The 24,651-nt window shown below is 40.0% G+C and overlaps 1 pseudogene; it reads left to right on the forward strand.

Annotated features, from left to right (window-relative positions):
* Positions 1–3,080: 3,080 nt before the first annotated feature.
* Positions 3,081–24,651, forward strand: part of LOC149210472 (uncharacterized) — a 73,643-nt pseudogene continuing 52,072 nt past the window's right edge.

The raw sequence follows: 24,651 nt of genomic DNA on the forward strand, positions 1-24,651 counted from the left end.
CTTTGCAGCAAAGAGAACGGCCTTCAAGATCCTGCAGGCAGGTTACTATTGGCCTACACTTCATCAAGATGTCAGAAGATATATCAGCCAATGTGACCAATGCCAAAGAATGGGGAAACCGACTCAAAGGGATGAGATGCCTCTCCAACCTCAAGTGACTCTCGAGCCATTTGAGAAGTGGGGCATGGACTTTGTGGGTCCAATCAATCCCTCTTCTAGGCAAAGATCCTACATCATTGTGTGTACTGACTACTTGACAAAGTGGGCAGAGACTAAAGCAATCAAAGCAGCAACAGAAGAGAAGGTGGTCGAGTTCTTAAGAGAGAACATCTTCTACAAGTTTGGCTACCCAAGAGAGCTGGTGATTGATCAAGGGAGCCAGTTCACATCCAACTTGGTTGAAGACTTACTGGCTCATCATAAGATCAAGCATAGAACTTCCACCCCCTATCATCCTCAAGCAAATGGGCAGGTGGAAGTCACCAATAGAGCATTAGAGGGGATCTTGACCAAAGTGGTGAGCAGTAGCAGAAAGGACTGGGCAGATCGCCTGGTTGAGGCCACATGGGCTTACAACACCACTTGGAAGACCACCACCGGCTTCACACCTTATGAGCTGGTCTATGGGAAGAAAGCTTTGCTGTCCATTGAGTTTGAGTATAACACTTTGAGGATGGTAGCTCAGCTGGACCTAGATCTCAGCCATGCACAGCAAGAAAGGTTATTGCAGCTGAATGGACTATATGAGCACCGCATGTAGGCCCTCCTTCACTCAGAAGTGGTTCAACTTCAGAGGAAGGTGTGGCATGATCAAGATCTCCATGACAAGCAATTCCAGCCGGGAGATTGGGCGTTGTTGTATGACTCCAGATTCAAAGATTTCAAGGGAAAGTTGAGAACCAGATGGCTAGGACCATATGTGGTGGAACAGTGCCATGACAATGGATCTGTCCTCATTCGAACCATTGATGAGGAAGCCATTCCCATGCTTGTCAATGGGCACCGATTGAAGATCTACAGGAGACCTCTCTCAAGACAAGAGTTTATCAGCACTATGGAGAAATCTGTATTGGTCATAGAGAAGGGTTCTGCCTCTACTTTGGGCATACCCTGAAGAATCTAAAAAAAAAAAAAAAAAAAAAAGAAAAAGAAAAAGGAAATGAAAGAAAAAAAAGAAAAAAATAAAGATCCTTGGGTGAAAACCTCTCTGAGGCGCCCAAGGCAGGCAGTAGGGGTGAAAACCTCATTGAGGCGCTCCTATTGTCTTTCAAAAAAAAAAAAGGGGGAAAGTTTGAAAAAGATCCCTGAGTGAAAACCTCTCTGAGGCGCTCAGGGCAGGTAGCAAGGGTGAAAACCTCTTTGGGGCGCCCCTGCTATCTTTCCAAAAAAAAAAGGAAAAGGAAGGAAAAAACAACAAGCACAATAAAAAATTGCATGCAGATGTTCTATGGAGGAGAAGAAGCCTCTCCACTCCAAGCCAGGGGCCTTCATCATGCTATCAAAGGACCTCACCAACACCTCCTCCAAGAATACTAATGTTTTTTCAAGGTATGTGCAATTTTATTATGGTTTGAATCTTCTACAGGAAGATGCAGTTTTTCTACAGGAAGAGACAGTCTTTCTACAGGAAGACGCGGATCTTCTACAGGAAAGTGCAAAATTTCTACAGGAAGCTCTGTGTTCTACAGGAAACTTCCTGTAGAAGGTTGCGACGGCCAAAAATTTGTTTCAAATGGTGATCTAGCGGCTGAGGAATGGATTGGATGCATGCATGCCACTGTTGGCACCTCTGAACGTTGCTGATACCTTGCTCCACCATCCTCGTCGCCATGCAACCAAGATCCCTGCACCAGCAAACCAGATCCATGAGTTCTCGTGGAAAAGCCAGTTGTCAAAGAAAAATGAACACCGAGAGCTCATACCACCTCCATGTCGAGCATCAGAAGCTTTGGGAGCGTGATCAGCAGGTCATATCCATTGTCATGTAGCATGCACCCAAGGAGGTGAGACTGTTACAAGGCACCCCGCGGGAATCCTGTAGCAGTCAAACCTGCATGAGCGGATACCATTCATCGCCCAGCCATCTGCAAACAACACACGGGCGCATGCAACCAGAGGATCGACTCCATCACCAGCATCCTGTAACCACGAGCCTCCGGGACTGTGTAAGCCACATGCAGCAGGAAGATCCGTCGTCCAAAAACTGAAAATCGTGTGCAGCCGCGCGCAGGTAAGTGTTCTAATCCTTCCTTCCATCAAATCGCATGAGTATTACTTCGATTTGTTTGCATGGCGTAGAAATGAATGGTTGAGTGGCCGTAGGGCCAGTTGACTGGCCACGTCGGCTAGTGAAGGGATAGTCAGATGATGGGGTGGCAGCCACGACAAAGGAAACACGCAGCACGCACGTGAAGATTAGTCCCGTCAACCGAGAAACGAGTTTAACCGAAAAGGGCGGCGGCAGATCTGTGGGAATGAATGCGGCAGCAAGCGAATGTGCAGGCGGATGATGGGTGACGTCACCCAACGGTCCGGCGGGGACAGCTCACCCCCCGCGCCACGAGCTGCGCCGATTCAAAATCTAATCGGCTAGATTATGCGCGTATATCCATCAACCTCCACTTCAAAACTTGAGTAGCTCTTCTGATTACCTCTGCACATTGATACACCAAGCTTTCGACTACCTGAACGCCGGAGAAGCACCGCTCGACCGCTGGCCAACTACAGTTCTCCCCGAAGTCTGCGCACTGCTCCTACAGGAACAGTTTCTACAGGAACGCAGTCCTACAGGAAGCAGTCTCTACAGGAACGCGTTCTACAGGAAGGTGAAGTCTTCACGTAAGAAAAGGTGGTAGAAAAGAGGTAACCCTGAAACTCCTTCCGCAATTGGCTTTCAAAGGTGGCAAGGTCATTATTCACAGTCTGGTCATAAAAAAATTTTGGATTGCCGTGCCTATACTATCGCTTCTACAGGATAACAGTATAATTAGACTGTGGTTTGTGAATTCATTGCATGCTTTGTCTATAAGACCGAATTTCCTTTGTATCTACCACCTTTGGTCAAAACCACTGTGTTCATCATGCCTGGTGGGTTTATTCGACGGGAACCCACAGATTCCTCCAAGCTAAGAGAAAACCAAGATGTGGTAGAACTCTTCACAAGGGTTCAATGGATGCCGTTTTTTGATAAGTTGCAGGGTTACGATGATGAGGTAGCTGAGGAATTTCTGCAGGCTTTAAGGCCGAAATCTAAGACGCTGGATACCGTAACCTTCAGGGGTCTCAGCCTCAAAATTACCCCACAATACATCAGTCAGATCACTGCCGTCCCTATGGGTTTGTCGTGTGACAAGGAAGAATGAAAACAGAGCCAGCAAGCAAAGAATGAATTCTTTCCACCTGAGGAAGAATTCTCCGAGGATAAGAATGGAGTACGAAGGAACAGTCTGTTACCACCTTGGAACGAGGTCAGCCTCCAGATAATGAAATATATAACATGTGAGGGTCGCTATAGCATCGTCTACGGGTATCATTTTCGACTGCTTACCGAATTAAGGCACCGAAGTGAGCTTCCTGTAGAAAAGAAATTAAGCATTCCTTATTTCCTGTTGCAATCTTTGATGGAGTGTGCTACGAAGCTGAAGGATGGCGTCCCAGATCAGGTGGCACACCATGGGCTGATCAAATTGCTTGTAGAGGATGCACTGCACTCCTATAAAGTTCCCCTCTCCTGGGAATCATTTAGAAATCTAACACGAGATGGGGACATCAAAATGCTGGTCGAAGATAGTGGCTCCTCCAGCAGTGAAGACAAAGAGGCAGTGGCCAAAGAAAAGAGGAAACCAGGTCAAAAGACCCCTGCCACGGTGCAGAGGAAGGAACAAAAGAGGAAGCAAGAAGAAAAGGAGGACGAAGAAAAGGGTGGCACACCTGTTTTGTCAGCAAGAGAAAAAAGGATGAAGAGCAGAATGGACAAAGCTGAGGTAGTCCACGTCAGCCCAACTACCTCCATAGTACCTGCAACGAAGGCAAAGAGAAAAATTCAGGTAGGTAAGCAACCAAAAACGGAGACACCTGTACCTACAGGAAGACAGAAGCAGGCTTCTACAGGAAGCCCGAAAATCACTAAGGAGCAGACTTCTACAGGAAGTCTGGAAACAAAGACGCAGGCTTCTACAGGAAGCCCAAAAACTCAAGACAAGGCTTCTACAGGAAGCCCAAGAACTCAGGAGAAGGCTCCTACAGGAAGCCCAAAGCTGCTAAAGGAAAAGGCTCCTGCAGGAAGCTCAAAAATGTTGAAGGAAAAGGCTTCTACAGGAAGCCCGAAAAAGGTAAAACCCAAAGAAAAGAAGGCGGATATCCTGGCACGGGAGGCAGCAGCTGTGTTAGCTGGCCTCAGCACGCCACCTAAGCCAAAAGGCAAGAGGAAGAGGGAGACTCCTCTGTACTTTAAATCTCGAAAAAGTGTTAGGATAAAGACAGGCAGGCCACAGCCTCAATCCAGCAGCCCAATTGTCATTGAAGATGCACCTGCTTCTCCCAAGGAAAAATCACCTTCCAAGATCACAGTCACCTATGAGAAGGGCAGTCCAAAGAAGAACACATGGCAAGAAAAGTTAGAACAGACTCAGCTACAGGAAGCCGAGAATGTTCTACAGGATACTCTGGCCCGGCTACAGGAAACGGAAAAGAAGGAAAAAGAAGGGCCCTCATCACCAAAGGAGGATGAGGCAGAACCACCTGAAGAGATAGCAAGAGAACACATACCAGAACCTAGCCCTTCGCCCAATCTGAATTCCTATTACACCTTTTTGGAGGCAGGCAAACTCATACCGCAGAAATTTACTGTACCTCTATTTTTTGCATTAGAGGAGGAGAGAGTTCGTTCTCACACATGGATGCAGATTGCCAAATCAAAGGGAGTGGCAGACATAGGACCTTTACAGGAGCAACTTAAGGAGGTCAGGAACGAATTCACCATGGCCAAACATGTGGCTAGTTGCCAACATGCGCTTCTACAGGAAGAAAATCAGAGGTTGAGGTTGCAGCTGCAAGAACTAAGGGCAGGAGCATTGACATCCTCCAAGGATATCATGAAAGAATAACCAAGCAAAAAGGAGCTGACCACCAGTTTTGAAGAGCCAATACCACCTCTACAGGAAGAAGAACAACAGACAAAAATTGAAGTGCAAGCTCTAAAAGAACAACTGCAACAAAAGGAAACACAATTGGCCTGCATGGCCAGTTGGGCCATGGAAGCAATTCAGTGCAGATCGCCTGCAAAATCCTATGGGTTGTCCTTAAAAGAGCAGTGGCTACAGTTCCAGATAAACACCTTGGCACAGAGAGGTATTTCAATCCAAAACCCACATCAATTTTCTGAATTATGTAGTACTAGTTCAGCAGAAGACAAAGCCAAATTAGCAGAATTTTACCTCCACAACTTGGCTTTGCCTAATGAAGTCTCATGGGATCCCAATATCGCCTTGGGTGATATGCAATTGATGGCATTGGCCTCATGGCTAAACCATGAAGACCAAAGAGCAAATGAAGAAAAATCGGTCATGAACCGAGAAGTGAGTGAGCCATTGTTCATTAGGACAGAACTAGAGGACCCGGTGGCACTCATCTCAACCCATCAACAGTTGGCTACAGATCCCACAGCTTCCTTGAGATTGATGGACCAACAGGCCCAAGCCATAGCCCACTTTGAAGACATGGAAAGGTTGTTGGGGGAAAGTGCTGCCCATGCTTGTGCACGTAGATGGAATACCCTGGCCCACAGCTTGCAAATCCAAGAATACCATACACCCATCCGATTAAGGGAAGCTTTGGCCAGAGTTGACCTTTACAAAAGATCCATTCAAAGCCTCCAAGCCAACTGGATTGGCCTTAAACTCAGCCCACCACTACTGCTGGGATTGACTGAAGGCAATACCAAGGAAGATGATAGTCAACAATGGGAAGAAGTGAACAGGAAAGCAAGGTTTCACATCTACAGAGAGGATACTACCATAGAGCCTTGGGATGCAAGGGAAGCAGTGAAAGCAATGAAAGATGAGGACTTGGACTGAGTTGCTCAAGGATGAGCAAATGATTCAGCTGGGGGGTGATGATGAGCCCCAATTTTGGTACAATTTGGGCTCATTTAGCCTACTTATTTTGCTCAAACCATTCATTTTTTATTGCTTGTGCATTCATTTCTTAGTTTATTCATGTTGTTTGTAGGAAGAAGGGTAGGCACTCTATCTACGTGACTAATGCATTATGATCTCAGGTTTTGGCATTAAAAGGGAGCAAAAGACCACGTAAAAGGGAGACAAGGAGACAACAACGTAGCACTGCTGGTTTCTAGGAGAGGATGTCCACCATCTTTGGGACCTTCCTCGTAATTTTCACCAAAGCTCCGAGCTCCAAACAATCTCCCCACCGAGCCTAGAGGCAGCCAAACTGTTCTACAGGAACCGCAGTTATAACTGTCCTACAGGAACAGCAGTTACAGCTGTCCTACAGGATCAGCAGTTGAACTTCAGTTGGGCAGCCGAGTTCCTAAAATCAAGGACACTTGTTGGATCATCGTTTTTGTATAAGTATAGAGGCCTTAGCCTTGGATAGGTTGTTGAAACTCTCGTATTACTATTGTAATTTTGAGCACAGCTCGGTGTAGTTCTTTTTGTAAGCCAAGTTTGGCATGACATCAGATGTTTTGTTATGAATAAAGACAGTCAGACTTTGATCTCATTCTGAGTTTTCTAAGGGAGCTATAGCTCTCAGGTTAGGGCCCAACCTGAGAGCAATAGATCTCCTCGGTGTTGTAATGTTATTTACATTTCGTTCCAGCACTTTGAGTTTGTTTTACTTCCACATGCAATTCGAATTTACAGTTTGTTAATTTAGTCTTTTTCATGAGTTTAGATAGGATTCGTTTATGGTGAATTTGTTTCCAGTTGCTTAGAGTAGAGGAGGATAGATATAATCCATTGGAGCTCCAGCAAAAAGGTTATTAAGGCTCACTGCCATCTCTCCTAGGGATTGGGGTGAAGTCCATAATCAGCCACCAAAAAGAAACGCAGTCCTTTACTTCTTTGAACGCTGCAACACAGTCACGGTTATGGTAGATCTTTCCATGCACTTCATGCTTGAGTCATACGCTTTCACTTCACTTCCATGCACGAATTTCCTTCCATTTTACATTGCTGTTCATTGGGTTGATTTCACAAGTAGCTTAGGTTAATTCACTTTCGGTTGGTAACAGTCATAAGTCATTTGTTTCGTTTACACTGCTCCATATCACTCCATTACCTTCCTCTGCGTGTCAACCACATCTCAAGTTACTTTCTTGACCTCTGTTCCGCTCATTCAACTTCTAGCTCATCCATTACTCACATAGCTCCATTTATCTAGCCTTTCGTTGATACCACTCTTCCATTCAACAAACCACTCCATGCACACGTTCTCCATCCAACTTTGCTGCTCCTGAGCCATCACCAGGTCCATCTCCATCTCACTCATCCTCCCATACCACTCCATCACTTCACCATCACTCCAAACCTTCACGGTAGGTCATCCTGTAGAATTTCACAGCCTTCCTGTAGAATACTCTGAGTTTCCTGTAGGATCCCCTGCAGACTTCCTGTAGGAGTTTACAAACTCGGTTGCTGAGCCTCCGAACGTGGTAGACTTCTCAGGACTAATGCTAGGGACCCTCTGGGACCTCCCCTAGCCATTCAAACCCTGTCCACGCTTTTCTCCCATCCCAATCGCTCCTTCACAGCCAAACCCTAATCAAGAGCACCTTCACAATAAATCCAACCACATAATGACAAAATACAAAAACATGTCTTTTCAATTGCAGATAGCTTAGACACATGTATTTCACTTCACTGCAAGTAATAACATCATTGGTAGAGGTTTCATTCACATCTTTGCATTGTAAGGGAGAAATTAGGGTTTACTAGGTTTTCATGCTTCATTAGCTTTTAGTTTCTTTTCTGCAAGTAGATTAGACTTCTATGAGTTAGCTTTCGTCCATCAATCATAGAGCTTCTTCTAAGAACAAATAGAAGTTGGCTTGAGCCCTAGCGGACTTGTGCCAGCTGACCAAGTGACAGCTGCGACAAGAGCTAGTACTTGTGCATATAGCACCGTCGCTTCCAAGTTTGTACGAACTACCGGGTTGATAAAATGAGAGACAGGAAGCCCCAGGAGTTGTAGCATTATTGCTACAATACTGGAGCTCACCACAATTTATTAATAAAAGAATGAAAATTTACATAAGCTTCTCTCATAGACGGATTACCCTACAAATGACCCTCCATGCGCTTTAAATAGAAATCATGGACCAATCGGGTGTCAAGCCACGGATCAAGTGTTGGTAATACCGAGGAGAGAATGAACCGTCGGATCACTACATATCGTGACCGTCGGATTGTAAGTTACAAAATGTACAAGGTAAAGAAACACACTTTACCTAACTCTATACCTAACTCTATACTAGACCAAGTTGTACTTAACTATTTCCTATGTGTCGGAATATCCTAACATCCCCCCTTAAGAACAACTTGGGATAGGATTGAAGGATTTAAAAATATGACACAATAGGAGAAGGAAGGAGGCACTAGAGCCTATCCCCCCTTAGTGACAACTTCCTGAACTCCAACCATAAATTGAAGTTTAGTGAACTTCGCCTCTGTGAGAGCCTTTATAAAGATGTCTGCAACTTGATCATCTGCTGAAAAATATTGCACTTCAAGAACATGGTCATGGATGAGCTTTCTGATGAAGTGCATGTGCAGTTCAATGTGTTTTCTGCGCTGATGTTGGACTGGATCTTTGCATAGTTGAATGGTACTTTGATTATCACACCAAAGTGTAGTCGGATGCTGCTGCTAAAATCCAAACTCTGACAGGATCTGACGAAGCCACAAGGCTTCCTTACTAGCTTCTACGACACCACGATACTCTGCTTCTGCAGAAGAAAGAGAAATGGCACCTTGTTTCTTGCAGGCCCATGTAATAGGTCCTGAACCAAGAGTGAACACATAACCTGCAGTAGACTTCCGATCATCAGGGTCACCAGCCCAATCAGAATCAGTGAAACCAACCAATAGAGAAGATCCTTCGGCACTGTAATGAATCCCAAACTGAATTGTACCTCGAACATAACGAAGTATTCTTTTAGCTGCTTTCCAATGAATTTCACGTGGGTTTTGCATAAACCGAGCAACAAGGCCGACATAGACTGCAAAAACACCTAAATTCCAATTCAAATCCATGATTAAGAATGATAAAATATTGTTTTTGAATATTTCCGGCAAGAACTGTGTAGTGTGTTCGATTCATCCAACGTTTCAAATGGTTACTCCATCCATCATAGCTCTTTGGTCCCTGATGATGGATGTAGTAACCATATGAAACATTGAATGGATCGAAAACACTATACAGTTCTTGTCGGAAATATTCAACAACAATATGAATAACTATGGAAGCCTCAGATTGTTTAATGATATAATAATTATGTTGAGTGTGTTTCCTTTCGAGAATTATTAAAATGGATCATAAGCACGAAAGTTCAACTTATCCAATTTTTTTGTGGTTCTCAACTAGTCATAAGGTGGATGGGGAATTAATATAGGATACTCAACATAAATCTTCTTCATTTGGTTATTCATTTGAAGGAATTTTCAAGATTACTTAATCATATCTCATTTTAGTGTGTTTACAAGAAGTTGAATTACAAAGTTGAGTCACTATCTAAAGAGGAACTTCAAATGATACATAAAACTATATTATTTATGGATTTCGATGACCAACATCTATTTGATGTCAGTCCCTATAGGATATAGGTCTTTCATGTATATACTAGTTTTTAAGATGTATGTATAAAAAAATTTAAGCTATATCTTAATTTGGGACTATTACAATGAATCATTTTTTATTAGAAAATTATTGGAAATCTAGATGATAAAAAAGAGGAGAAGAAAAGTTACTGGATGTGTTTTGATCATGATCTTAAGAAGTTAGAGATTTTCTAATAATTAATTTTTGACATCAAAGTATCTTTATGAAAACTTATTATAACATGCCATGAGCAAATGAAGAAAACATTTTTCACTTTAAAATAGAACATTTAAGGCATAGGGATGAAGATGATGAAATGTCTTGGGCTTGCAACAAAATTAGACGTTGTTGATAACTTTTGGAAAACTGTGTATTCGATTCGTTGATGTTACCGACATTTTGGGTGAACACTTCACCCATATTCAGGGACAAGAATTTTGATAGAAGATGTGAAGAGAGTTGGACCTAGTTTCTTAGAGAAGACATGAATATTACCATTAAAGAAGGTTAGATTAAGATTTGCATGATCATAATTGTTAGGGAATGAATATAAGTGTTAGGAAAAGTGAGAATGATGAACCCAAACGATTAATATTAACTCAAAATGAATAATTTATTAAATTCTAAAAATTTTAAAATTGAATTTAAATGAAATTATGATAAATTATTGAATTAAAATTAAAATATTTACTCATAAAAAAAATTCAAATTGAATTCACATTTTAAAATAATAAATTATTGAATTAAAATTAAAATATTAATTATTAAAAAAATTAAAGTTTAAAGTTGAATTCAAATTAAATTATGATAAATTAATCCGTTGAAATTAAAATATTAATTAATATGAATAAGTCAAAAACTTTTAAAATGCAAATTAATAAATTTAAATTTAAATAAATTAGAGTTAAAACCTTTAGAGAATGAAAAGAAAGTCTAGATGGGGAAATTTAAAAAGCTCAAAGATCAAAACTATTAAGTTAGATAAGAAATCGATTTAAAAGAATAAGTCAAATTTATATTTTATAGAGATTAATATTAAAATTAAAAATTAAAAATAATATTTTTTGTTTTTAAAATATCTTTATTGTTATTCGAATCACAATTTATTTGATTATAGGATTAGATTATAAATAAGGAATAGTAATTTTTTAATAATTTTTAGTAGAATATAATAATATAACGATAATGAGAATGATATGGGTTAAGAATTTGATAATGAGCATGATATGGGTAAGAGAATTTGATTAAGAGGGAATATTGAATATAAACGGGAAATAATAAGAATGAGAAAGGTGAAGGATTAAATAAGGATTAAAGTTGATTAAATAATCATATTAAGATTGAAGGGAAGAAATAGGAAAATAGAGAAAGACGAAGAAAAGGGAGGGGAACGAGATTTAATAAGGGAAACTTTATGTTAGAGGAGCAAGGTTTAGAAGATAAGAAATGGATGTTGGACTTCCAAGAATATCTTAACTCGTATCGATCAAATTATGCACTATGAAAACACCCATGCCAAAATTAGATGTTTCTATATTGTCAAACATGGATATACAACCTTATAAACACTTGAGGTTTGAAAGATCTATTAGTAGTGGAAGAAATTAAGGAAGGTTAAAGAACCTCCAAAGTGCACTCTAATCCTTTGGATTTTTCTCATCCAAAAGGTTTTAAATTCTGATATACTTTAACAGAGAAATAAAGCAAGTCCAAGCATTTTCATCTGCTTTATAAGTAATGAAAAAACTTCCTTGCATTTATTTAAAGAATACCGTTAGGGTCTATGCATAAAGTTGTGTTACATTGTTTGGCAAGAGAGGGCATGTTTTGGGTGAAAAACAACAACTTGTTCGATCCATTTTAAGTGCTCGATCGAGCAATCTTTGAGCCTGTTGATGCCTCGAAAATCGCTGCAACAACATTGGGGATAACCACCCAGTCCGGACCTTAGTACAGCTCCTTTTCCGTTTGGAATAGTGGCTCCGACTGGGGATAATGGGACAAGTTTCCCAAAAGTAGATAAACGGGATGAATGGATGATTTATAAAACTAAGCTAGCGGTGGGCGAATAACTAAATCTATTGGCAAAAATAAAAGAACTGTGACCTATCCCGGGAATCTATTTAGCTTTGAAGTGTAGCATTTGATGGTCTGTGTCTAAAGACAGGCATATAGATGACCTCATCTAACAGAAACGGATGTTAATTCATTCAAGATTGCTGTGCATAAATAGTTAAGCAAAGCGATTAAAGTGATATTACTACACTCATCATTATATCATCGACACATGCATGATTGAAAGGGAAGCATATTATAAAACATCCAATAGTGGAAAGAATATAGAACTGTTGTTAAAACATATGCATGCAATCAATAATAGCAAGGATAATCAAATAACAATTCACATAACAGGAATGAATTCAGACATAGATAAAAATACCATATGAGCTACTTTGATACTCCCGATATCAATCGCTACTTGTAGTTCTTCCTTCAACACAGAAACATTTCCATACGAAGACAATAGTGCACAATCGCATAAAAAGCTTCTTTATTAAATTAAGAACAACTGGTCCAGTTTCATAAAAGAATATGACTGAAGCACAATAGTGCAACTTCAGCCTTTAAGTCAGGTACAAAACTTTACGACCCTTTCCAAAACAATGAAAGGGTCTATAAATACTTTAACTAATCTACCTATCTATAAAACAGAAATCCTACTTAATTGGTATCAATAAATTTTGATCCTATTTTCCTCATCGCTCTGGCAGTCGGCGACATGATTCATCAGGTAGGCTGCTTGCCTTTGAATCTGAGCTGACTTATCGCAAGCATTGGCTCTACTTCAGGCGGTTTGTTGAGGCACGAGCTGAGTTGGGCGGCATAGGTGCCATCCTGAATATCGGGAATAATATACCCGATTGCATCTGTTAGGCACTTAAGGGCGGCTCTCTGTGTGTGCGGCTTTACTAGGAAGAACCAATACGTGTCCCAGGTTAAACTGTTAATCCCAGCGATTAACCTCCCCTTTTCTTCCAAATTTGCATAACATGATAGCTCCAATGATTTCATTGTTGTCAACTTTCCTGGTGTGCATTGGGAAATCATGTTAAACAGATAGAGGGTGTTATTGACCAACTCGACTAAATTGTTAGAAGTTGATTTACATCTTGAAATCACCCTCTCTGCTTTCATCAATTGGGACTGCCATTCAATGAAGAGTATATCTTTGTGTGATTCTAAGATCCTAGGGAAATTGGTCGCTTGTCCTTGGTCAAAATCTTGCCATTCGATGAATGCAGTTAACATTTCTTCAGCTTGATCCAATTCTATCCTGGCCTTGTCTACTTGCTGACCTATAGATTCTGTTAATTCACACAGTGGCTCTGCCTCGGCTAATTGTTGACACAGAAGCTTAATTTGGGATATTAATGCATTATTTATTTGTAATGCTTCTGCTCTAAATTCGTCCACTTGTGGAATGCCCTTCGCTTTTTCGAGATGTGATGATAATTGAGCAATTCGCTCATCTTTTGCTTTCATCATTTGCTCGTTTGCTGCCTTTAATTGTGCCAATGCCTCTGATAATTCTTTCTGCATTTGGATTGCACTTTGGTCAATCCTTTGTTTTTCTGTCTGCAATTGTTGAGTCAGTTGACTGTTCGTTTGCTGTTGTGCCAACAATTGCTGCTCTGCCTGCTCTGCTTTCTGCTTTGCCTCACTTAACTGCGCCTGTAATGAGAAAATCTCCTGATCCTTTGTCTTCAGTAAAAGGCTTACCTCCGATGCTTTATCTATCGTTGCCGCCGAATAAGCACCTGCATAGTGTGACAATTTTGTTAGGTCATCGGAGGGGTCATGTTCCTCCCAAACTACGTTGCCGGTGATAGTTTGCTCTGGGAAAAGGGAAGGTTGATCAGTCCTTCTTCTTTTCCTTTGTCGCTTAACCACCGCTTTATGTCTTGGGCTGTAGAAGACATCCAGGGGAGGAATATCTTCTATCTGCAAAATAATTTGGTCGGAGGGGTCCTTTGGTATTACCTCTACCTCTTTAGAAATGGGTGGGCTGCTGGTTCCGCTCAGAACCTGTGGTGAAGTGATTTCCTGTGTATCAGCTCCCTTAGAAGTGTCTGTGTCCTTTGAGCATTCCAAACCACTGATAATGGAATCGAATTGCTCCCATTCCTTAATCAATTTAGGGTCAATATGAGTATCTATATTGACATCGATGGTGGTTTGCTTTTCCTTTTCATCTTGGAGCTCCTTTCGGACTTTTTCCTGTTCTCTCTTCCGCTGATCTTCTTGTTATTTCTTTAGCTTTTCCTCTTTTTCTCTTCTCTGCTTCTCCTCCTGTTCTTTCTTCTTATTTTCCTCCTGTGGTCTCTGTTGTTCTTTTGTTATAATTGGAGGTTCCTTAGACTGTTGTCGATCAGGCTCGCTTGATGATGTCGTCGGGGTTGTCGCTAGTAAATCTAGAGGCAGAGTTTGCAACCTCTGTTCTCTAAGTTTATTAAACTCAGTTAACCCCTCGTCATTATATTTCATTCTAGCGAATTCTTTAGCCTGACCTATTGATTCGGCTGCAACGAACAGGTCGTCAAACATGTTAGTGTCGGTCTTGAGCCCTCCATCAGTGATCAATAGCTGTTTGCATGTGCATTTGTAGTTGTCTCATCAGTGTCAGTCTTGCATCCCGCTAGGCATGCCATAACACTGAATGGAGGAGCCGGTCTTTGTTCCCTTCTTGGCTTTGCTGGATTAGGTCATACAACAATGTAATTGAGTCATGCTTGTTCTTATTTTTTGTCTTGAGATCCCATGGTCTTAGGTCTAGGGTTTTGAGTCAAAATCATTTCAAGGTAATGAGTCATGGTCAGCAAGTTCCCAGCAAGCCGGAAGGAGTTTTGTACATATGTTTCATTATCATTTTCTTCAGCTACAGTTCATTTTATGCCTTGGATTTAAAAACCCTGTTTTTAAGTCCAAGGCCATGTGGAATTGGAAAAAATAAATAAATTCTCAAAAATTTGTAAAAGTGCCAGCAATAACCCTGGTTCCTTCACTACAGTCCCTTAGGCGGTCAACCTGCAAAAAGAACAGAGTCAAACGCATCAAGAGATCTCATTTCAGGACAAAAAGACTCTAAACAGTGTTAAAAAGCAAAGCAAGTTGAAAACATTAGAAAGTGGGTTCTAAAGTTAAATTTTTTTTAAAGTGACCCTATAAAAGCTAATTTCCCTCTCAATTCACTCTTATTGTGCATTTGAAAGTCAAAAAATTTGTGTTAGAGGCAAAAGGAGGCAATTCGAGCAAGTTTCTGCAAGTTCCAAGGTTAGAAGTGGTGCGCGACCATTCTGGACAGGTGCACGACCACCTGGGTGCGCGTGACCAAACGGAGGCCAAAGCGCAGTGTTAAATAACACGGGCGCGACCAAACGAAGGGGCGCGACCATTCTGAGGGCGTGCGCGACCAAAAAGTCTGCCCGCCTTGAAACTCTCCCAAACGCTCAAATTCACTCAAATTTTTAAAGGTATGCCTATTCCACGTGTTGTGTGATGGTGTTGAGGTTACAAAAGAAGATTATGATGATGATTTTATGCCAAGAATCCATAGAAAATAGGTTAAATGACTTGATGTTTTTGCATGCTAATGTTAAGTAGTATGTTTGTTTTTCAAGGCAACTTTTTCCTAGTCCCTCCATTCATTTTCCCAAAGTTAAATTACATATGTTAACATGTCATTTTCATTAATCTCATTTGCAAGAAAAGCTCAAACCCTACCCGCAATCCTATGAAACCCTAACCCCTTCTAAACCATTTCAAAACCCTAGTTTCCCCCCATGTGTCATGTTCAAACCCTACACTAGTATATACAACAAATTTACATATGTAAATACACAGCAGAATGAAAAGAAACAATATAAAAAGAAAAAGAAAAAATGATAGCAAGGCATGCTTATGAATATCACACAAAAAACAGTGAAAAATGTAACTTGCATAGCCTTATAAAAACAAAAGAAAAATGACCTCTTGCTGTGTAAATGTCAAAGATTAGTAGCTGTATGGTGCTCATGACAAAAATTCATTAAATATACAGCTGCATAGTTATCAAAAGAGCAGTTTTGCTGTGCTAGGGTTTGCAAAGTGACATGGTATTTATCTCCCTATCCCTAAACTATGTTTTCCCTTACCTTTCCCCTCATAAAAACCTTGATTCAATTGCTCATTAATCCCCTAAAATCCCTATGCAATTGATACCCTTCCCTTTTGACAAAGTATGTAATTGAAGACCCTAATTCACATATGACAAAAGTATGAAAGCTGCCAGCATTGTAAAGGACTGCTGTTATGAAATATGGTTGGCAGCATTGTTGATGGGTTCCTACTCCCTAACCCTAATTCCCATATCCCTCCATCTCCCTAATTCCCTTGATACAGTCCCTTTCCCATTTCCTTTTCAAATTGTCATAAAAACCCTTCTCTTCCCCTTGTAATCAAAATAACAAAATCTTGTTTCCCATTTAGTATCAATGACCATTTCAAAAGCTATGAAAAAACAGAGTATGCTCTTAAAAGACATTCAAAGTCAAAATTTAAGGAGAACGGCCTGTTAATGGTTTATAAATGATGCTGCCCTATTCCCCTATGCCCATGACATCATTCCCTCCATGATGAAGATTTTCATTGTCCTTTCCCTTGGTGCTTAAAAAACACAAATTTTCCCTAATAAAGTATTAATTTGCAAATGACGAAAGATGGAATGACATGTTTAGCATTGTGTGATGATTTCCTTCAGAATTCCCTGCTTATATATATATATTTCCCTTTCCAATATGTAAATTCCCTCCCCTAACATGTCCCTCATGATGTTTCCCCTTGAAAACAGCATACTTCACAGCATTTTGCAGGCAGGGCAGCGGTCATCTTGACTTGTTTATTCCACCTTGCTCAATAACACCATGTCAACCACTGAGACTAATGAGCAAGGTGATGACCGGTCTTCTTCTACAGAGGTTGAGACACAGCAGAGGCCTCGTAAGGGTGGCAAAGGTGGTCATCATAGTGGTTACATGTTTGCAAGGCTAAAATGAAAATTCTCCAAAGGAAGCTGTCTGAGGCCCGGAAGAGGAAGAAAAGGACAAACCCACTCCGCATCTTGGCTGAGGCATCTCTCACTCATCATGGTACTGATCAGCCTTGATCTAGCATCAAAATGTGAAAATTTTGAGAATTTTGGAGCATTTTGGAAATTTTTGGTAAAATTACAGGTTTTGCCCGTGGAATGGTCTCACCCCGGGTGAGACCATTCTGGAGGATTGCTCGGAATTTTGAAAACTTGGCATTTTTGGAAAGGGCATGCAAAGAGAAAAATTACCAATACTTGGGAGAAGCCTGGTTTTGAGTTTTGAGCCTCCAAAAGCTCAAAATACATCAAAAAAATGACTTTCTGCCCACTTTTTGAGTTGCAGAAAGTGACCTTGGGAGAATTGATTTTTGAGGGGTCAAATCAACTCCAAATCCAGAAATTCCACTTGGGATGGAAAGTAGACAGATCAAGCTTTCCAATGAGCCATCTTGCACCTGATTTGGACCAGTGGAACCCACTCAAAAACAGCTGTGAAGGTGCGCGACCAAAACTTCAGGGGGCGCGACCAAAAGTTCCAGCTTTGCCAGAATTGACCTTTTTGGTCAAAAAACGTTGTTTTGACTATGGTTGACTATTTTTACTTGTAGATGAAGGATAAAAATAATATTTTCATGGCACTTTGGTAGATTTTATCTCTCTTTACCCTTCTAGAAGCTTCTTTGATGTAAAAAGTGAAAAATTAATGCATGGATAAGTTAGCTAAGTAATAGAGGCAAGTTGTTTGGCTGCCTATTTTCTAGTTCTTAGTTTAGAATTAGTTCAAACTGCTCCTAGGAAGCTGAGCTCGACCCCTAGAGGCGGGGAAAGGAGTTAGATGGTCTATATTATGCCTTCTCTTACTCATTTTTCAAGGTTGGAGGTTGGACTCTTGTGTAAGGAAGCTTCATTGTATATTGTGCATCTATTTCTGCAATTGAAGGCAAGGAAAGCCAGGGTTTTACAGACATCTTTGAGGATTCTTGTGGATTGATGTGTTGATGGTGTGCTCTCTACATGTTCTTGTAAGTTTGTTTATGTGTTTCACATCTCTCTTATGCTTCTAAATTGGACAGATGAAGTGGTAAAGTTTGAACTCATGTTTTGACATGCTCAGCTTTTCAGTTTGTTCAATATTAATGTTTTCTACTGTCTAGAGAGGATTCGAATTGTGTGTTTGCCCTCTTTAGCTCCTCCTCTATCATCTCTGATCATCCATCTCAGATTAAGGCATCAGCACTCATTCCTACCTCGCCCCTTAGATCCCCCTGTGAAAACTGTGCTCAATCCCCGCACCTTGAATTGCACTTCCACCAATTGCCACCAGAACCCCCACAAATCATCAAATCAAACCCCCTATCAATTTACTAGCCTAAAATCTTTATTCTTAATTGGTCAGCCTAATCCTATTGAAAGATCTATCAAATCTGACCTGAGAGAGCCTTCTCATACCTCGTAGGGCTAGCTACGAGGTGAAATGGTTTGATGTAGCCTTGAGAGTTTGTCTATTTCAGCCTAGGTGAATTCCAAGCGCTAACAAAACATATCTTCTTTATGCTCAAATTTTGTCAATTTGGCCTGTCCTAGTGTTCTATAGGCAACTTTCTTTGGATCAAATGGCCTATTTGGGAGAGTCGCCAGAGTTAATGATTTCATCTTCGTGGCTTCTTTTTCAGCATGTTTGAGATCATGTAGAGTATAAACACCACATCTTAAGGGAAATGAGGGCTAGCCCTGCTTCTTATTCTTCTTGAGAGTTTGTGTAACACTCTCAGCTGTAATCTGGTAAGCAATTTCTCTAGCCAACAGTTTATCTTGTATATACAAAGGGAGAACATGTGGTTCGGCTTGGCTACCGAAAACTCTAACATAAGTGAATCTTTTCTCTCCAAACCAACTCGCTACCGCTGTTAAATCAAACGAAGCCTGGTAGGAAATATTAGGAATAGGTTTATCAAAAATAGAATAATAAATAGGCACCATAAAGCCATTGCAGATTTGGTACAGATGTTGTTTGTAAGAAGACTTCCATAATTTCTGATGGTATATGTGGATCGCCGTGGGGTCTTGTGGCGTCCACCTCCAGCCGAGCACGGGAAATTCAGAATTGAAACACAAAGTATCTAAAATATATGCACTGTAATAGAATGGGGGAATTATCCTTTCAGTGATGACAGTCTGATTTCTAAAATCAAGAACAGCTTTGGCTAATTTATCTGAGAGAATAGTGGCCCAATCCATTATTTGATTGTTCACTGCAGCTTCCATTAAGGGAACCATTTCTATGGTGAAATTAGAGGAGTCATGCAATCCCCACAATCTACACATCATATTTCCAGCATAGCAATAAGGAGAAGCCAGGGAATCAACTAAGTACTTACCGGAAGACTCATGTTTGTGCTTCGCTGGATTTTGTCTCCAATACCGGATGGGTTCATATTCAACTTCGTTCTCGTTCGCAAATTTCTCTAGGAATGCCTTATTATATATCTTCTCTGGCTTAGGCAAATGGTACATTTGCCTCAAGTTCTCAGGTTTGAACGACCCGAAAATTCTCCCATCTCTGGTGCTGAAGGTTCTGTCCATAATTGGGATTTCTTCAATTGCCCAATGCACTACATCTGTGTATGGGAGGATTTGCTCCCTGGCAGCTATCCGGTGAAGGAAGGAGTCAGCCAAATCCTTGAGAGTACATTCAGATTTCCGAGTAGAATCAGCAGTAGCTTCCACTACTGTCACTGTAGGTTCTTCGATCTCAATCAAGTTATAGGTGCCCTGCCAAGTAGTCATGCCGAGACCTGCACATGTTGTATCCGAAATTAATCCTTTCTTCTTGTCAGTGAGAACTTGTCCTGCAGCTGGCGTAGAAGAAGCGCCTATGGTTTTCTTGGATTTCTTTCCCATTTTGCTTGAACTTTCTCCTTTGGACGAATTCTACACAGAGGCGAAAATATACGTAACACAGAGAAACAGCAATGAAAACTTGCAAGTGATGAGAAATATGACTGATGCGTAATAAGGAATTTAGCTTTTTAAAAATGGGCGTAGACACAATCCATGGGAGGATTTTAGGACTTACGATCACATTAAATGGCCGCTTAAAACCTGCCAATCTTAAATGCCTCATTATACCGTTAATCGGCCGAATGATTCATTTGAGCGTGTTGTGAGTGTTTTTGTCGGTGACTCGGTTGCGCGCAGACGAATCATTGTTTGGACGGATCAAGCCTTTAATATGAAATGGATCGTGATATCCCTTTATTAACGGCTTTTTTGAAATCTGTGCTTTATCGCATTCGGCGATTGGGGCAAACTAAAACTTTTTTCATTGGCATCATTTCAAACCTCCGATCGCCGATAGTGATATCGCATCGCGTTGGGGTATTGGGATTATATATAACATGGACAGTTTGCCGCCGATTTTCCGATTGCGATATCGCATCGCATCGGGGGTATTGCCATCATAAATGGGATATGAGTTATATCGCCGATTGCGCGTCGCATCGGGGCTAATGATATGGGGGTGCTTTAGAATTTTCATTGAGTATTGCCGATAGCCGATTGCGATATCGCATCGGCGGAAACCAATATGCCACTTATTTATGCTCCCTTGTGTCATTGTGATATGCGATCTTGCGATCGCTTTATCACAATGAAAAAAGGATTGTTTTATTTGATCAAATGGGTTTTTCAAAAGGTTTTTCATATAATGTATTCCATTGTTTTTCGGACCTTTTTTGAAAGATACAATGTTGATACCAATTAAACATTAAGGGACCCATTTCATATGAAAATTTTGTAAATAAAATGTTATGAAATGGGGGGATGTTGTGGAGCACAACAATTGGCGATTCGCTGGAAGAACCAGTTATCTCTGAGAAGTATAGAAATACTTAAACTTTTTCAAAAATAGAGTTCTAATCAAAGGGGAAAATTCTAATATAACTAGGTGTATATGCATTCTGAATAAAATGAAACTATTTTGTTAATTTCCTCTCTTTTCTTAAGACAATAGATACATTCTAAGTTTTAAAATAGGCCTTTATTGGTTTATAATTATAAAACAGAAAACTTTTCCAAATCAGCTTTTATAGTGAACTCGTCTATCATAGGTAGAGCCTCTGCTGCCAGCAAACGTTCATAGTTTTGACAGGGATACCTTTTAACCATGTTATTGTCCATTGTCCCATCCAATTAAGAGTGTGATTAACAGAATGAATTCATAACATGTTTTCATATTTTGTATTTCTTTCCTTTTTCTGTTATTGATAAGATAAAAAGCCATTGTCCTGGTTTGGTAGCCAGCTATTGACAATGCCATTCACTAGTAGTAATCTAACCGAACAAGCTGGCTCGTGATGAGACCCCTTGTCTTATAATTGCTAAGCCATTACCCTGTTATGGTATGCAGTATTGGTAATGTCGGTTAAATTTTTTCCTTATGATCCTGGTAAGCAGGCTTGTAATAAGACCTCTTATCTTTTATATCAAAATATTTTAGAATTACACTCTGAATAATCATAAGCTTGAGTGAATGGGATGGACAATTTTCTCCTTAAGAGTAAATGGATGACAGGGTAAGAGTTGAAGATGCTGAAGTTGGATTAGCTTCTATCTTGATATTGATAACCCTTTGTGAGACCAATTTGAAAACAGAGAATGATTTACAATACTTCTAAATTTTGAGAGGAGTTCGCAAAACTTTAAAGATGGTTTCAGAATACAATAATACCTAACTTCCTAGAAATTATCCCTTTTGGTTAAGAGTTCTATTATTTTAAAAGAAAATATCACACTACTTCTGTAGATCAAATTGTTTAAACACAACAAAGGTCAATGGAAGATACTTTACAACATTATTTTCCAAAGAAAATCCTACAAACTACAAAACTCTATCAAACTTAAAAGGAAAGGAGAAGAGGTTACCTTCTCAATTAAAGAATTTCTACAAGATAAGGCCATTAACAGGGAGAGAATCTCTCGAACCTGATAAATCTTGCAATATAAAGGTCGAATGGCCTATCTTTTCACAGATCTGGAATGGTCCAAGCCACATCTTCTGGAACTTGGTGTGTTTACCCTTGTCCTCATGGGCTTTGTCCCATTTCAGAACTAAATCGCCGACTTGGAATTGTTTTGAACCGGATGAGACTGAATCAAAAGTTGCTTTGATGATTTGCTGATGTTTGGCATGAGTAACCCTGGCTTTTTCTCTTTCCTCTTCTAATTTTAGAATTTGATCATGTCTAAGCTGAATGGAAGAGGATGGACTTTCTTCAATGAATTGTACTAGGGCTAGGGAAGGAAGAACAAGATTTGTGGGTAGTACTGCTTCTTTTCCATACACAAGGATAAATGGGGAAGATCCTATAGAAGCTTTCTGGGTTATCCTATCAGCCCATAATGCAAACATTAAAGATTTGTGCCAGTTTTTATGATTCTGTTCGATAGTTCGCTTAATGATTTCGATCAGATTTTTATTAGTTGATTCCACTAGTCCATTACCCTGGGGATAGTAATTAGCAGAATATTTCAATTTAAATCCTCTCTTAATAGCGAAATCAAACATAGCATTGCCTGAGAAATATGATGCATTGTCAAAAACAAGAGCATTTGGGACACCAAACCTGGTAATGATGAATTGATCTATGAATTCAATGATTGCTTCAGAATTTGTTGTCTTCAAAGGGACTGCCTCAACCCACTTAGTAAAATAATCGGTATCAGTAAGGATATACTTATTCTGTTTGGAAGACGGTGGAGTAATTTCCCCAATGATATCCAATCCCCATTGCTCAAATGGTTGTTCAATGTTGACTGGTTGCAGAGGGAAAGCTGGTTTACGTTGTCTTCCACTAGAAGTTTGACAATTGATGCATTTCCTTACATACTCATGGGCATCTCTAAACAGAGTTGGCCAATAGTATCCAACATGAATAATTTTGTGAGCTGTTGTGTCAGCTCCAAAATGCCCTCCTACTGGTCCATCATGTAACTCTTGCAAAACCTTTTGTGCTTCAGTTTTCTCAAGGCATCTTAATAAGATGGAATCATAATTCTGCTTAAAAAGCACATCATCAATAATTGTAAAATTCTTTGCTTTTAACCTAATGGCCCTTTTGTTTTTGTAAGACAGGTTAGGAGGTGCATAACCATTTTTCAAATAAAAGATTAAATCTGTATATTGAGACTCAGAATCAGTAACACTTATCTGATTGACTTCTTCAGTTTGATCTGTATCACTTGATTCTGGAATATTGGATGCCCCTTCCAGTAACCTGCAAAAACCTTGGCCCCTAACAATATTTGCTGGCCTAATTTCTAAGTCATATTCTTGCAGCGCTGTGACCCAATTTGCCCTTTTTTCACCCAGTTCTTTTTGGATTAATAAGTGCCTAACTGCAGGGAAAGGAACTATAACTTTAGTGTGGGTTTTTAAAAGGAAAGGTCTATAATGTTTGACTTCTTTAAATACAGCAAAGGCTTGTTTTTCTACTTCGGAGTAATTCAATTCGGCACCCTGAAGATTTGAACTAAAGAATGAAATGGGTGTTTCCAAATTGTGATCGTTGAGCTGCGTGAGTACTGCTATGTAGGACGAGGTGGAGGCAATAGTATACAATGTAAAAGGATTAGAAAAATTGGGAGTATTTAAGGCTGGGGCATCGATTATTGATTTTTTGATTAAATCAAACGCTTCTCTTTCCGCTGACCCCCACTTAAAGACTGAATTTTTCTTGATCATAGTTTGAAGTGGTAAAATGATTTGAGAAAAATCTGGAACGAATCTTTTAACAAAATTGATCTGGCCTAAGAATGACTGCATGGATTTTTTATTGTGTGGGAAGGGGATTTCAGAGATTTCTTTGATCCGATCAGGATCGATATAAATGCCATCCTTAGACACAATAAAGCCTAAGAGTTTTCCTTGGTCAAGAGTGAAGAAAGATTTTTTAGGGTTAAGAGAAATACCATATCTTTTGCATCGTTGAAAGATTTGACTTAAGTCGTGAAAATGATTAGCTCTTTCTTTAGAGAGTACAGTAATATCATCTAATAAGTCCAAAGGGCATTTTCTCATATGCATATGTTCCCCATTTGGTTCTGAATGTAGTTTTAAGCTGGTCATCAAGATGGACCAAAACTTGGTTATATCGTGAGAAACCGTCTAGGAAAGACATTAATTCAGACCTGCTACTGATTGGAGTATTTGCTCCATAGTAGGTAATGGGAAATTGTGTTTTAAGCTCGCTTTGTTCAAATTTCTGAAATCAATACAAATCCGAATGTCGCCATTCTTCTTTCTGACTGGCACCATATTGGAGACCCAGTTTGAGTGTCAGACTGGAAAAATAATCTTGGCTTTCAAGAGTTTGTTAAGTTCTGTCTTTATTTGACTCTCTAAACTTGGATGTATTTTTCTTAACTTCAATTGAATTGGTTTCTGATTGGGAAGCAATGGGATGGTATGCTGGATAATGGATGTATCATATGTCTTCAAATCATCATATTTCCAAGCAAAAACCCGTTTATTTTTCCTTAACAGTTTTATGAATGCCTCTTTTTCTTCTAAGGAAAGTCCCAGTCCTAAATTAATATTTTGAGGAGCTTGCTCAGTATCTAGATTTACCAATTCAAACCGTAGGGGAGAGCTTTGGAGCTTTGCATTAGTTACAGGTTTAAACCTG

This window comes from Pinus tabuliformis, chromosome 1_2 (assembly GCF_031772625.1).
Source record: "Pinus tabuliformis cultivar Carrire ecotype Pingquan chromosome 1_2, CPIR1, whole genome shotgun sequence".
NCBI lineage: Eukaryota > Viridiplantae > Streptophyta > Pinopsida > Pinales > Pinaceae > Pinus > Pinus tabuliformis.